Below are 13,414 nucleotides of genomic sequence, written 5' to 3' on the forward strand. Positions count from 1 at the left end.
CTAGTCAACAAGTTTATATGACTCCGAAAAGGAGTGAAAGACAGGTTTGTTATGATATGATTGCCATTTGCAGGAAAGTACCATATCACCATCATCAGTGAGTATATTCACTATGACAAACCCTAATGAGGTCAAAGAAAACTGTTATGAAGATCCAGAAACCTTCATCACCAATATGTCAAAAGAGGATAAGCTTGCAATTCTGTACAATTTTATATAATTTAGCATGATTAGGAGATAGCTAGGTGATGCAGTGTATAGAGTGCCAGGTGTAAAGTCAGGAAGACTCACCTTCCTGAGTTCAAATCTGACCTCAGACAATTATTAGCTGTGTGATCCTGGACAAGTCACTTAATCCTGCCTTAGTTTTCTCATCTGTAAAAAGAACCTGAGAAGGAAATGGCAAACCTTCTAGTTACTCTGCCAAGAAAAACACAAATGGTGTTATAAAGAGTCAGACACAACTGAAGAACAAGCTATGGCAGGAAGTCATTGGGAGAAATGGAGTCAGAAACAGCACCAGCAATAATCACTTACTAATGAGGGTGTGCATTTCATGATCTTTTCATCATGGCTTCCATTTATCTAAATGCAACAAAACTTTGTGGATGCACCTTTGCAGCAAACATTGGCATTTAATTGACTATCACTGTAAGGAGAAGAGACAGATAGGATGTGAAAGTGACAAAGGTGATGTGTGTACAGAGTACTGGAATTATCATAGACATATTCCCCCCAAACTAAACATTCAACAAAAGAAGCAATCCCAAGGCAAGAGGCCTACCAGAAGATTTAATTTCATAGATCAAAGTTCTTCTCCAAAAGTGAACAGTTTCTTGCTAACTTGGAGGCAAAACTGGACCAACACTTGGTTGGCAACAGTGAAGCAGAAAAAGAATTGGCAGTTTTCAGAGATTTGGTATACAGAACCACATTTAATTTTCTAGGTCAAAACACTCACAAACATCAAGATTGGTGTACTAAAAATGATGGTGCAATTCAGAAGCTGCTAAATAAATAGGAACTCCATAGGTTTGTCAGCAGAATAGTTCTTTCTTTTTGTAGTTTTTTGGCAAGGCAAGGCAGTTAAAGGAAAAATGAAATTCGGTTTTACACTGATAATAGCAATCCAAAGCACTTTTATGATGTCCTGAAGGTTCTTTATGGGTCAAAGACTTATTGTGCTTCTCAGTAATTCAGCACTGATGGAGTCACATTGATTAGTGATAAGGACATGATCCTAGAAAGATGCGCTGACTATTTCCATTGCATTCTCAATAGACCATCATCAACGAATACTGAAACCACTGACGATATACTTCAGATTGAAGTCAAGTTCTCTCTAGATGAACCTTCAACTGAAGAAGAAATTCAGAATGATATTAGACTCCTCTCATGTGGTAAAGTGCCTGTTGCTGATTCTATTCCAGCTGAGATTTACAAGGCAAGGGCTCTACTACTCATACAAAAATCTAACTGCAATCTTCTGGGTTATATAGCAAGAGGGCATTTATTCCCAGGGAATTCAAGGATGCTTCCATTTTCTATCAATATAAAGAAAAAGGAAATAGGTTATCCTGTGACAATCATGGAGTGGGGAAGGTTGACGGGGGGGGGGGGGGGGGGGGGGGGGGGGGATGGGAAGGAGAGATCCTCTCTCTTAGTCATTGTCAACAAGATTCTTGCCAGAGTTCTCCTTAAGAAGCTGACCTTTGAATGGCTTAGCAAACTGTGGTATATGTATGTCATGGAACACTACTGTTCTATTAGAAACCAGGAGGGAAGGAAATTCAGGGAAGCCTGGAGGGATTTGCATGAACTGATGCTGATCGAGATGAGCAAAACCAGAAAAACACTGTACACCTTAACAGCAACATGGGGGTAATGATCAACCTTGACAGACTTGCTCATTCCATCAGTGCAACAGATAATTTTGGGCTGTCCTCAACGGAGAATACCATCTGTATCCAGAGAAAGAATTGGGGAGTTTAAACAAAGTTCAAGGACTATTCCCTTTAATTTAGGGAAAAAACCTGGTATCTTATTGTCTGATCTTGTTATCTCTTATACTTTTTGTTTCTTCCTTAAGAATATGATTTCTCTCTCATCACACTCAATTTGGATCAATGTACAACATGGAAACAATGTAAAGACTGACAAATTGCTTTCTGTGGTGGGGGGAGGGAAGTAAGATGGGGGGAAAATTGCAAAACTCAAAATAAATAAAATCTTTAATAAAAAAAAGAAGCCGACTCTTTATCTATCCAAGACCCAGTGTGGCTTCAAAAAAGAATAAGATATGGTATTTTCTGCTCAACAACTATAGGAGAAATGCCAGGAGCAAGGAGAGAGAGTCTATATACAATATTGGTCAATCTGACCATACTGTCAGTCATGAGGGCTTGTGGAAAGAAGTAAGTGTTCTCAGTGAACAAAACAGATTTCCAGGAGCTCAAAAGAAACAAGAGATGGCAATTTTAGAGACATCTCCACTCCAAATGGATTATTTGTACCCAACATATGGTAGAGGCTTCCAAACTCATATTGGTCTGATCAGTCAAATCAGACACACTGTATATTGACCTCAACAAAGGTGATATCATTTTGGTCCTCTTCAAGCACAAAGGACAATAACCAAACCTAAACTAGAAAACTTTCCTCTATCCCCCATCCCCACCCCTCCTCCCCCAGTATCCGGGATGGCAGTTTATTGAGTCAAAGGCTATAAGAAAAATGAGTCTGGCATTGTGTCTGATATGAACTGTAGAGCTGAGTCCAGAGAAGAGAGAGCCCTTAGCAAAAGAAAGCAAGGACCCAATGGTCTAACTGATAGGGCACAGCCATTATTCTTAACTTTAGATAAGCAAAAACAAAATAATATAAAGTAATGTTAAAGTAATATAAAGTCATTCTGAGAGGGAAAATGCAAACTGAAGACAGGAAAGGACTGGTATAGGCTTTAGTCCCTGAACTATGTCTTGAAGGAAGCAGGGTGGGGGCAGCTAGGTGGCATAGTGGATAGAGCATCAGCCCTGGAGTCAGGAGGATCTGAGTTCAAATCAGACCTCAGACACTTAATAATTGCCTAGCTATGTGACCTTGGGCAAGTCACTCTTAACCCCATTGCTTTAAATAAATAAAATTAAAAATAAATAAAGGAAACAGTGATTCTGTTAGGTGGAAGAGAGTAGAGAATGAATTCTAGATTTTGAGGACCACCTGGGCAAACACATGCAATGTGGCATGCAAGTTAATGCATGGGAAAGAGAGATGAAGTCAATTTGACTAAAACAGAGAATATGTAAAAGGGATATGATAAAATAAAAATGCAAAGCTCAGTTAAACCTGTGGTGTGTGGGGCTTTAAATGGCCCACTAAGGATTTTGTATTTTATACTATAAGCAATAGGGAGCTACTAAAGAATTCTGAGTAGAACTTTCCTGTCCTATACAGTCACCATCCTATCAACAGCAGACACAGCAGGGTAGGGTCATGCCAGGCCTGAACTCAACAAGGAGGGAGATTTCTCTTTCCAGCAGGCTGCTCAGACCACCAAGGCCATAGGCTGCCTCTCCTCCTGCCTTGAGCCCCCTCCACTTTCAAGGAAAACATAAGCTTCTAATATAAATGCAAATATTTCTTAGTCCCCAGGCTCCCTTCTTCAGTTCCAGCCTTCCAGGGAAGGACTGAAGCTGCTGACACCAGACAGAGGAGATAAGGCAGCTCTGGGGCCAGCCCCCACCCCCAACCTGGCTTCCTGGGTCTGTCAGCAGCACAAAGACACCAAGACAGATTCAGAATGGCCTTATTCCAAAACCCTGCCATTCCTTTCCTGGCACTACAGTCTCAGATTGGAGAGCCAGTAGACTACAGGGGAAAGAATTCTGGACTAGGAAATGAAGAACTAGGTCCTAGTTCTGGCTCTGCCTCCAATTCAGTCTCTTTCCCCTTTTGAGCCTCTGTAAAATGAGGAGGTTAAAATGCTAGGTTTTTTAAAGGGCCTCTCCAGCTCTATGACTATAATTTAAGGTTTATAAGTAGGGTCTGAACCTTGGAGAAGCTCCCAGTCTGGCTGGATAGATAAGACAAATATCACTAAAAGAGAGATAACAATAAATATCCTTTCTCCCACACTTGACAGTTTTTTTACACTCTTTTATATCTATTATCTTATTTAATCCAACAATTCCCTTATGAGAGAGGCAGGGCAAGGATTATTATCCCCATTTTAGAGAAAAGAAAACTAAGGTCCTCATAGAGGTAGTGACATGTTTAAGGCCACACAAGTAATAAGGGCAGAGTCAGGATTCTGAACCTAGGTTCTTTGACTAACAAGTCAAGGTTCCTTCTACTATATCAACCTTCTGTTTTCCTTGTAAAAAAGGAATTTCCATTTACTTATTTCCAAGTTTTTTGAGCTGAAAGATGAGGGGGAGATGAAAAGCCACCAACCATACTATTTCTCATGAAAAGTTCCACCCATGGGTAGACTGGACTCTTTCTCTCTGTCTCTCTCTCTTTCTGTCTCTTTTCTTTCTCCTCCACCTCTCTCTCCACTCTCTGCCTCTCCTCTGTTTCTGTCTCTCCCCTGTCTGCCTGCCTGCCTGCCTGTCTGTCTGTCTGTCAAACATACACATATCTTCACAATTCCAGAGTGGAAGAGAACACCCCCAGTTTTTGTGGCTTTCAAACAATTGACCTTGCCTCACAAAAGTCTTTATTTTTATTTCACTTCTCACTTTACCAAATCATTAAATTCTTCCCATTGATGTCCAAGCAGAAGAGTTCAATGAAGAAGGTATGACTTAAGCCTGACCTCAAGGAGAGAGAAAGATTTATGTAAGAAGAGAGGAAGGTCAGGTAAACAATAAATTAGAAAGGATCTTAGAACATCAAACACAGAATTTAGAACTTGGAATAGAGAAACATGGATCAATCAACCAAAAGCACTGTTGTGCTAGGCCTTAGGGTTACAAAGGCAGAAGTTAAATAGCTCCTGCCCTCAAGAAGCTTATATATATAAGATATGGAAAATATATAAATATAAGGTAATTTAAACTGAGGGAGTCTGTAGCCACTGAGGAAATTAGGAAAGGCTTCACACAGGTGGCATCTGAGCTGAACTTAATGTCTTTGGTGTCTCACAAGCTCTAAGTACTCCATAGTGCCCAATGCCTTTTTGGCCATTGAAATAGTTGTTCTCATCTACCCATTCATCTAGAAGTTTTCATAGGTTTGAGGCCCATCAGTTACTCTTAACCTAATTTATTGTATTTGTGAAGATGGTTTCCTGGGGTGTGTCCACTACACATGCTATAGCTTCTTGGAGCCACAAAGGGAACTGGATGGCTCAATGGTAGTATTTGCAACAAAGTCATAAAGATCTGAGTTCAAATCCTGCCTTGATCATCTACAGACTCTGTGTCTTTGTAAAAGTTAACTTGACTTTCTTCATTCAGTCTCAGTTTCTTCATCTATAAAATGGAGGTAATAATAGCTAATAATAGCATCTCTTTCAGACTTGTTGAAAGAATTAGATAAAATGACATATGCAAAGCATTTGGCAAATCTTAAAGAATAATATAAATGCTAACATCTTAGACATGAGAAGGAAACCTATGCAAAGTCACATAGACTAACGAGGAAGTCACTTACTCAAGGCCACTTGTACAAGGTTAATACACAAAAGACCCCCAAATTCAAGGATCTTGACTCCTGTCCAGTGATTCTTCTACTACCTAAGGCTGCTTCCCATCCCCACCACCCCTATCTCCCACACTCAGCTTGCTCAAAGACAGAAGCAGAAAACTGGATTGTGAGGGTGTCATCTCTTCTTCCTGCCCTGCCCCTGGGTCCATACTATCTCCTCCCCTCCCCCACCAAGCCCCAACACCAATACTGCCTCCCCCCAACCCAAACCAAAGACTGAAGACACAATCACATCCTAACCCAGGGAGAGGGGAACACTATTTCCATACAGCTGCCCCAGGGACGGGAGGGGTGGAGGGGAGCAGGGAGCTGTCCGATCTCCCCCATTTTCTTTGAAAAGGAAGGATTGTCTGGGATGTTTGGGGGGCTGGGGGAGGGAGGGGAAAAGGAGCCTCCTCCAGGCAGGAGTATTCGCCCAGCTCAGCGGGGCCTGATTGCAGGTTATTATCATACATTATCTCACTCCCCTGCTCCTGAAAAGAACCCAGTTCCTATTCTTCCTTCTTCTCAGCCCTCCCTTCTCTCCACTTGTCTTCTACACTTAATTACCTCACTTATTACGCCGCAGCCCGGAGAGGCAGAGAGAAAGTGCAGGGACAGTCAGCAGGCAGAGCAGATCGCCACAACTGGGGCGTAAGTAATCCCTTATTCGGCTAACGGGCCTTCAAGGGAGGAAATTGCACAAGCAGGCATATAAATAAATAAGGGAGTTCAGATAGCTTAAATGCAGCAAAGACTTTTCTAGTTGGGATGGGGGCTGGGTAAGAGAACTTCCAGAGCAAAGGGGTCCAAGGCTGACCCGTGGTATTGACATCCCCCAAGCCTGCTCTGGTTGGTCCTAGGAGCTGCTGACCTTGGACTTCCACAGGCCTCTCATGTCACAGCTCAATGCCACTGAGACAGATGGGACCGTGGTGTTGCTGGGGACAGAGGGGGTGGGGTGGGAGTGAGAGCAGAAGGGAATGATCTCCCCTCACCTCCCCCTCCTTGACACAGGATTCACAGTCAGAGCTGAAAAGAGAGGCAGGGGCTGAAAGGAGGTCTTTTGGGTGGAGTACACAGGCATGTGTATATATGTAGGGGAGGGATGGAGGGGTGGAGGGTGACTTAGAATCTTAGAATGTCAGAGCTGAAAGAGCTCTCATATATATTAGAAATCTGAACAATGAGTGTCAGTATTGGACAAGAACATAGACACAGAACACCAGGGCTGTAAAGAACCTTAGAACATAAAGCACAGAATGTTAGAATTTAGGAGGGCTCTAAGAATATAACGTGTTAGCACATATAACAAAGAAAGTTAGCTCTGTAAAGGCTCTTAGAATATTGAATGTCCAAGTAAGAAAGGACTTTAGAAGGGGAAACATGGAATGTCAGCTGGAGTGGGGGGGAGTTTAAATAATTTCATCTAATCCACCCTCTGACATTTTTCAGAGGAAGAAATTGAGTTCTAAGAACAGGGAAGTGCCTGACTCATGGTGGTGCAGCTTATTATTGGCAAAGTCCCCTGATTCCAAGTCAAAGGTTCTTTTCCTCTATACCACAGCTGATACCTTGAATATGATAAATCTTCAAATAATCCCAATCCAACATGATTGCTTGAGCCTAAAATAGATGTGAGCAAGGGGAATCCTAGAGATACTTCACAGTTCCTGAGTTATCCAGCTTGGTTTTTTTTTTAAAATTTAATCCCTGATTGCTCTAAGAAGTTTCATGTTACAATCCCTTCCAGCCCCTCACCCTCAAACCTCTTTCCACCATAGGACCTGCCATCATGGGAATTTACTCTTGCTCAGTTGAGACACTGATATTCTGAGACCCTACAAAGGGGTTTATCTGTATACACAACCAGTCACTTCTTCTTAGATCATATAGAAAGTTAGGTTGAATATATACTATATATATATATATATATATATATATATATTTCTAGCTGTGATTCTACAGATTCCAAACCTTAGAGAAGGAGAGTAGTAGCTATCTTTTGGAACTGAGGGACCTTTAAATGCCATCAACTAAAATTGTTGCTAATAATTATGCTTTTTGTATTTTCATCTTTCAAGGCTCAACTTCTGCCACAAATCCTTTCCTAACTATATAAATCTTATCTCTCTCTCTTCTGTAAAGTCCTGTTGAAGTTAAGGTCAGTACACACTTTTGTACTTAGTTTATTGTTTTCTTTGTACCATGTCACTTCAACTAAACTGGCTTTGCTAGGGCAAACAGCTGACACCTTGAATATGGCAAATCTTCAAACAATCCTAATCCAACATGATTGCTTGAGCCTAAAACAGATATGGGCAAGGGGATCCTAGAGATACTTCACAGTTCCCGAATTATCTCTGCTTTTTTTTTTTTTTTTAACAATATGAGGAATCAGAGAATACTGGGTTTTTCTCCCATGATGGAGCTAAAATTTGACCTGAAAAGAGGTTAAAGGGAAAGGGGTGAGATTTGGATGTCCTTTGACCTGATTTCTGAATGAATAGGCATTGAAATGGTGGAAAATGCACCAAACTTAAAGTTTAAAGCCATGATCTATTGCTGTGACCTTAGAAAAAAATCATTTCTCATATACTTCCATTTCCCCATCTGTAAAATAAGCGTTATACAACATATACTCTTATTGTTTTATATATATATATATATATATATATATATATATATCTCAAGTCTGTTGTAGTGATCAAATGAATTGATCGTTGTGAGTGATTTACAAACTCTATAATGCTTTAGTCAAGTCAATAAATATTTATTAATATTGTATTAAATATGAGAGATACAAATATGAAAAAAGAAAGGCAATCCCTGCCCTCAAGGAGTTTATACTCTAATAGGAAAAGACAGTTCACAAAAGGAAGATATAAGGTGGAGTGAGAAGCTGCCCAAGCTGGGGACATGGTAAAAATGGTTAAATCAAATAGATTCCAAAGAGCAATACAGTCAGATGAGAGATGAAATGCCTGAGCTGAGTTCTCTCCTTAAATGGAGTTTTGGAGCTTATGAATGCACCCACCATTTGAAGGTTTAGAGGATTATGCTAGGGTGGGGCATAAAGTAATAAGATGATGTGATTATCCCAATAATGAGTTTCCTGGTTATGATGGAAAAGTCAGTCTAGAGAAGTCCCAAAGTAGAGGAGATTGGTGAGAAAATTAAAGAAGTATTATTGTTATTATTATTGTATATCATATTATATAGCACACGTATTATTAGTAGTATCCTATTAGAAAACAGACCAACTTTATAGGATCACAAATAATGCAATTCACAATGGATTAAGATTTTGCTTATCCTTTAAATCTTGGTTCCTGTGAGCTAAGCCCCTGATCTAAGAGTTGTAGGAGGTAAGGAAGTCAAAGATCTGGTCCTTGCCCTAGCAAAGCCAGGAGTTCAGTTGAAGCGACATGATACAAAGAAAACAATAAACTAAGTACAAAAGTGTGTACTGACCTTAACTTCAACAGGACTTTAGAGGAGAGAGATAAGATTTATACAGCTTGGAAAAGATTTGTGGCAGAAGTTGAGCCTTGAAAGATGAAAAGTATATAAAACATAATTATTAGCAACAATTTTAGTTGATGGCATTTAAAAGTCCCTCAGTTCTAAGAGATAGCTACTACTCTCCTTCTCTAAGGTTTGGAATTTCTAGAGTGACAGCTGGAAATATACACGTTCAACCTAACTTTCTATATGATCTATTTCAACATTCTTTGTTCTAAAGTCTCTATCCACTTTAACATTTTATGGTCTATGTTCTAAGGGCACTTTCAGCTCTGACAGTTCAAATCCTGAAGTCTTGTCCAGTTTTCCTCTTTCATGACCTAAAAACAGATTCTTAGTATGTCTCAAAAGTCTTTTGGATCATTCTGTATACTGCCGTTTAAAGTTGGCAAGGGGTTTTGCACACATTTTTCTCATTTGAGTTTCAAATCACCAGATAAGACAAGCACCAGAGGCATCATCATCCCTATTTTAGATGAAGAAACTGGCACTAAGAGAGATTTAAATGGCATGGTCATAGTCTTGGTCAGGAAGTGTCTGGATTTGAAGCCAATACTCTATTCATTATGTTACACTGCCTCTCTAACATTTTTTGTTCCTACATTTCATTTCCTAAAATTCTATTTTATATGTTGAGATCCCTTCCAGGTCTAATATTACACATTTTAAAGTTCTGTTATAGCTCTGACATTAAATGATTTGGGGAGTCAATCTTATAACCTTCCCATAGAAAATGGAAACAGTCCTGCTTTCTCACCATTTTCCTTTGTGCCTGAGTTGGTGGAAGAATGAAGAAGAAAAGACTGCCGGGTGAGGGGAAAAGTGAACAGAACTGACTGCTATGCACTGCCTGAAGCACATCCCTGAGAGCCTCAGGAATGCCAACTCAGCAATCCTTGAAGCAGCAGCAAAATCTGGTTCTGGGCCCAGCTAGAAGGAAAGAAAAGGAGAGCTAGGTCTCCATCTCCTTGAACCCCAAGGCAGGTGGGGAGTCAAAATTCTCCATTCCAGCTCCCCATTCTTTCTTTTACAGCATCCAAAGTCCTGGTGTGGAAACAGTCAAAACTAGCTGCCAATATTAATCAGTACTGTGGACATCTGCCTCTCCCAAGGCTTGATCATTCCAGCTTATATTTTCTAATGGGGAGGGGGAAGGGAGAGTCGAGTGAAATTTTATTAGTCATGTGACCTTTGTCAAGTCACTTCTACTCTGTTTTTTTTTCTTTTTAGTGAAGGGAATAGATTATATAATTTCCAAGTAGCCTGTAAGTAACAAGATTTAAGAGACAGTCTGGAAAGGATCTTTCCATAGACTTCAAAAACTGGAAAAAACCTTAGAGATGATCTAGTCCAGGAGTATCCCAATTTGCTTGGATATGTTAAAATTTGATACATACTGACAAAACCATAAATACTGGGTTGAGAAGTATAAAGCCATACATGCAAGGAGAGTTGGAGGGATTTTTTTTTTAGCAAAATAGAGAAAATTAAGCCTATTTTCATACTGGAAGATTACTTAATGTAATAAGTATTTTTGGTACATCTGTGGTTTCAATTCTAATGTTTCAGAGAGGAAAAATCCTTGGCATTGAATTTCCATAAGAACCATTGTTACCATTGGAACAGAGCTCAATAGAATAGTTTTAGAGACATCATTCTAGACTTAACACTCTTGCTTACAGCTAGAGAATTTGAGAGGCCTAAAATGAGAAATCAATTTTCCCAAGGTGATATAACTGAGAAGTAACTATCAGGCTAGGGACTTAAACCTAGTTCTTTTGATCCCCAGCCCAGAAATCTTTGCACTAGTCTCCTTAAGAGCATTACTGTATTTACTGAAAATTGAGTCCAGACCTTCTCTATGACAGGAAGGATTCAAGCAATGGTAAGTTAGCATTTCTTACAAGACATAGTTTAGAGTTCAGCTCTACTACTTATAATGTTTGTCCTTCATTTTTAAAGAAAACCACTACATGAGGGAGACAATGCTACGACAAGCACATGAACTGGATTTGAGTAAGAGGGTGCTGTGCTAAGTACCAGACTCACTTTCTCCTCCAGAGACATCTGGGTCCAGTTGTCAGATATGAATCAGGACCACTGGAGATGGCCCTGGATGCAAAGCAATTAGAATTAAGTGACTTGCCCCAAGGTCACACAGCTAGTAAGTGTCAAAGGCTGGATTTGAACTCCTGTGTTCCTGATTCCAAGGCCAGTGCTTTATCCACTGTATAACCTAAGTATTCTACTCTACCACTTATTATTGGCCATTTAAACTTAGTAAATTTTGTGATGTGGAAAATGGGAATAAATGAAACTTGCCACCTCCTCACATAGTTGTTGTGAGCATCAAATGAAGTAATGAACATAAAAGGTTTTGCAAAATTTAAAACGCTATGACAGAAATGTCTGTTATTATTCCTTTCTTTCATTTTACAAATGTAGACAAATAATGCTTAGGGAGATTTACTGGGGTTCAGAGGAAGTCCAGTCTTATAGCATACAACTGGAACAAGCCCCATTCAACCTTCCATGAGTTCCATTAGAGGAAATGGCGATGTCCCTGATGCTGCATGCTGGTTACTTAGGAACTACATACCACACATAAAATTTGAGGGTATTTGGAAAGGTGAATTAGAGAAGAATAAGGTGGAGAGCACAGAAAAAAGGAGATTAAAAGTAGTCAGTCAGATTTGGAATACAGGTTTTGATAGGTTGTCTTCAGACCCAAATGGCAAGGGAAAACCACCACCTAGCCAATGAGAACTGTGAACTTGATATCACATGCACTATCCCACTGAACAAATATTGGACAAAGCTTCTAGATTTAAAATTCTCTTGGGTCTTAGCCTCAAGGGATGGTTTCTTCACAGAGAAACAATGTCTGCCCACAACTCCCTTGACATATGGTCCAGTTATCCTACTGGGCCAAAATCCAGAAGAGCTATTCCCCTTACCTACCACAAGGACCTTGTCCCAATCATCCATGGGCTCTTCTAGCTCATGCTTAGCCACCAATAAACAAAGGAAACTCTCCTGCCCAGAGAGTTTGCTCACTCATGATCAAGCTTTTTCTACCAAGATTTCTGTCTATTCCTGATGCACGTGTGTCTCTATTGTCTATCCCCTGCTTCAGGGAAAGATAGAACTGAGTAAGTGTCAGAACCAATGCCCCCACACACACACACACAGCAGGAAAATAAATTATTTTATTTCTGAACAGGAATGATTGGAATCTCTTGAATAACTGCTTCCCTGTCTCTGTTGGAAGTGTGGGGGGGGGAGGGGAAGCAATGTATTTTAATCCTTTTACCTTTACTTCCCCATTTTCCAACCCCATTTCCCTGGCCAAAGAAAGTTCTGTCTTAAACTGACCTGGTTGGTAGTATTAAGCACAACCCCACTAGAGAAGAGGGAGAGGGACTGGCATCTTTTTCTTTAAGGCACTGCTCTGGCCACTACCCTGTCTGTTCCATGATTTGGGAAACAAGAAAGCCAGAGAGGAAGAAGCAATTTAAAGCAGATGGGCAGTGGGTGATCTCACTGTTTCTTCCTTCTATTCCTCTCCCCTTCTCTCCCCCTCCCTTCTCCTCAGGCCTCCTTCTTCCTCTTTCTCCTTTATGTCCCTCATCTTTCTCTCTGCCCCTTCCCCTTTGAATCTTTCCCTCCTTCTCTCTCCAATTCCCCTTCTATATTTTCTCTACTCTTGCCAGCTAGTCCTCTGTTTTTCTTTCCTCATACTTCTTTTTCTTTATTTTATTTTTTCTTCCTGTTCATTCTTTTTTTTTCCCTCCTCCATCCCGAGTCTCCCTATGTGTGTCTCCTTGTCTTTCTCTCATCTTCCTCTTTCTTTATTCTTGCTCTCTAGGTGTCTCTGTCTCTCCTTGCCTTTCTCTCCATCTCTCCCCGTCCCCTTTTCTTATTCTTGAGCTTTGTATTTCTCTGTCTCTTTGCCTTCCTCTTTGTCTCTGGGTGTCTCTGTCTTTTCTAGTCTTTCTCTTCATCTCTTCCTCTCTCCTCCACCCACTACCCCATTCTTGTTCTTGAGCTCTCAGTCTGTTTCCCCTTGTCTTTTTATTCCTCTCTCTGTGTATGTCGGGGTCTTTCTCTCTCGGTCTCTCTCTCTCCCTCCCTCACTTTCTCTGCTCCTGCCTCTGCTTGCTCTGTGCCTCCCTCTCCCCCAGCTCGCCTGCTCTCTCTG

At 40.5% G+C, this 13,414-nt stretch overlaps 1 protein-coding gene across 10 annotated transcripts in view; it reads right to left on the reverse strand.

Moving 5' to 3' along the window:
• FAM110A (family with sequence similarity 110 member A) overlaps window positions 1-13,414 on the reverse strand; it is a 181,308-nt gene that overhangs the window by 144,305 nt on the left and 23,589 nt on the right. The window lies entirely within an intron of this gene.

The sequence above is a fragment of the Macrotis lagotis genome, chromosome 1 (genome assembly GCF_037893015.1).
Source record: "Macrotis lagotis isolate mMagLag1 chromosome 1, bilby.v1.9.chrom.fasta, whole genome shotgun sequence".
In the NCBI taxonomy this organism is placed as follows: Eukaryota; Metazoa; Chordata; class Mammalia; order Peramelemorphia; family Peramelidae; genus Macrotis; species Macrotis lagotis.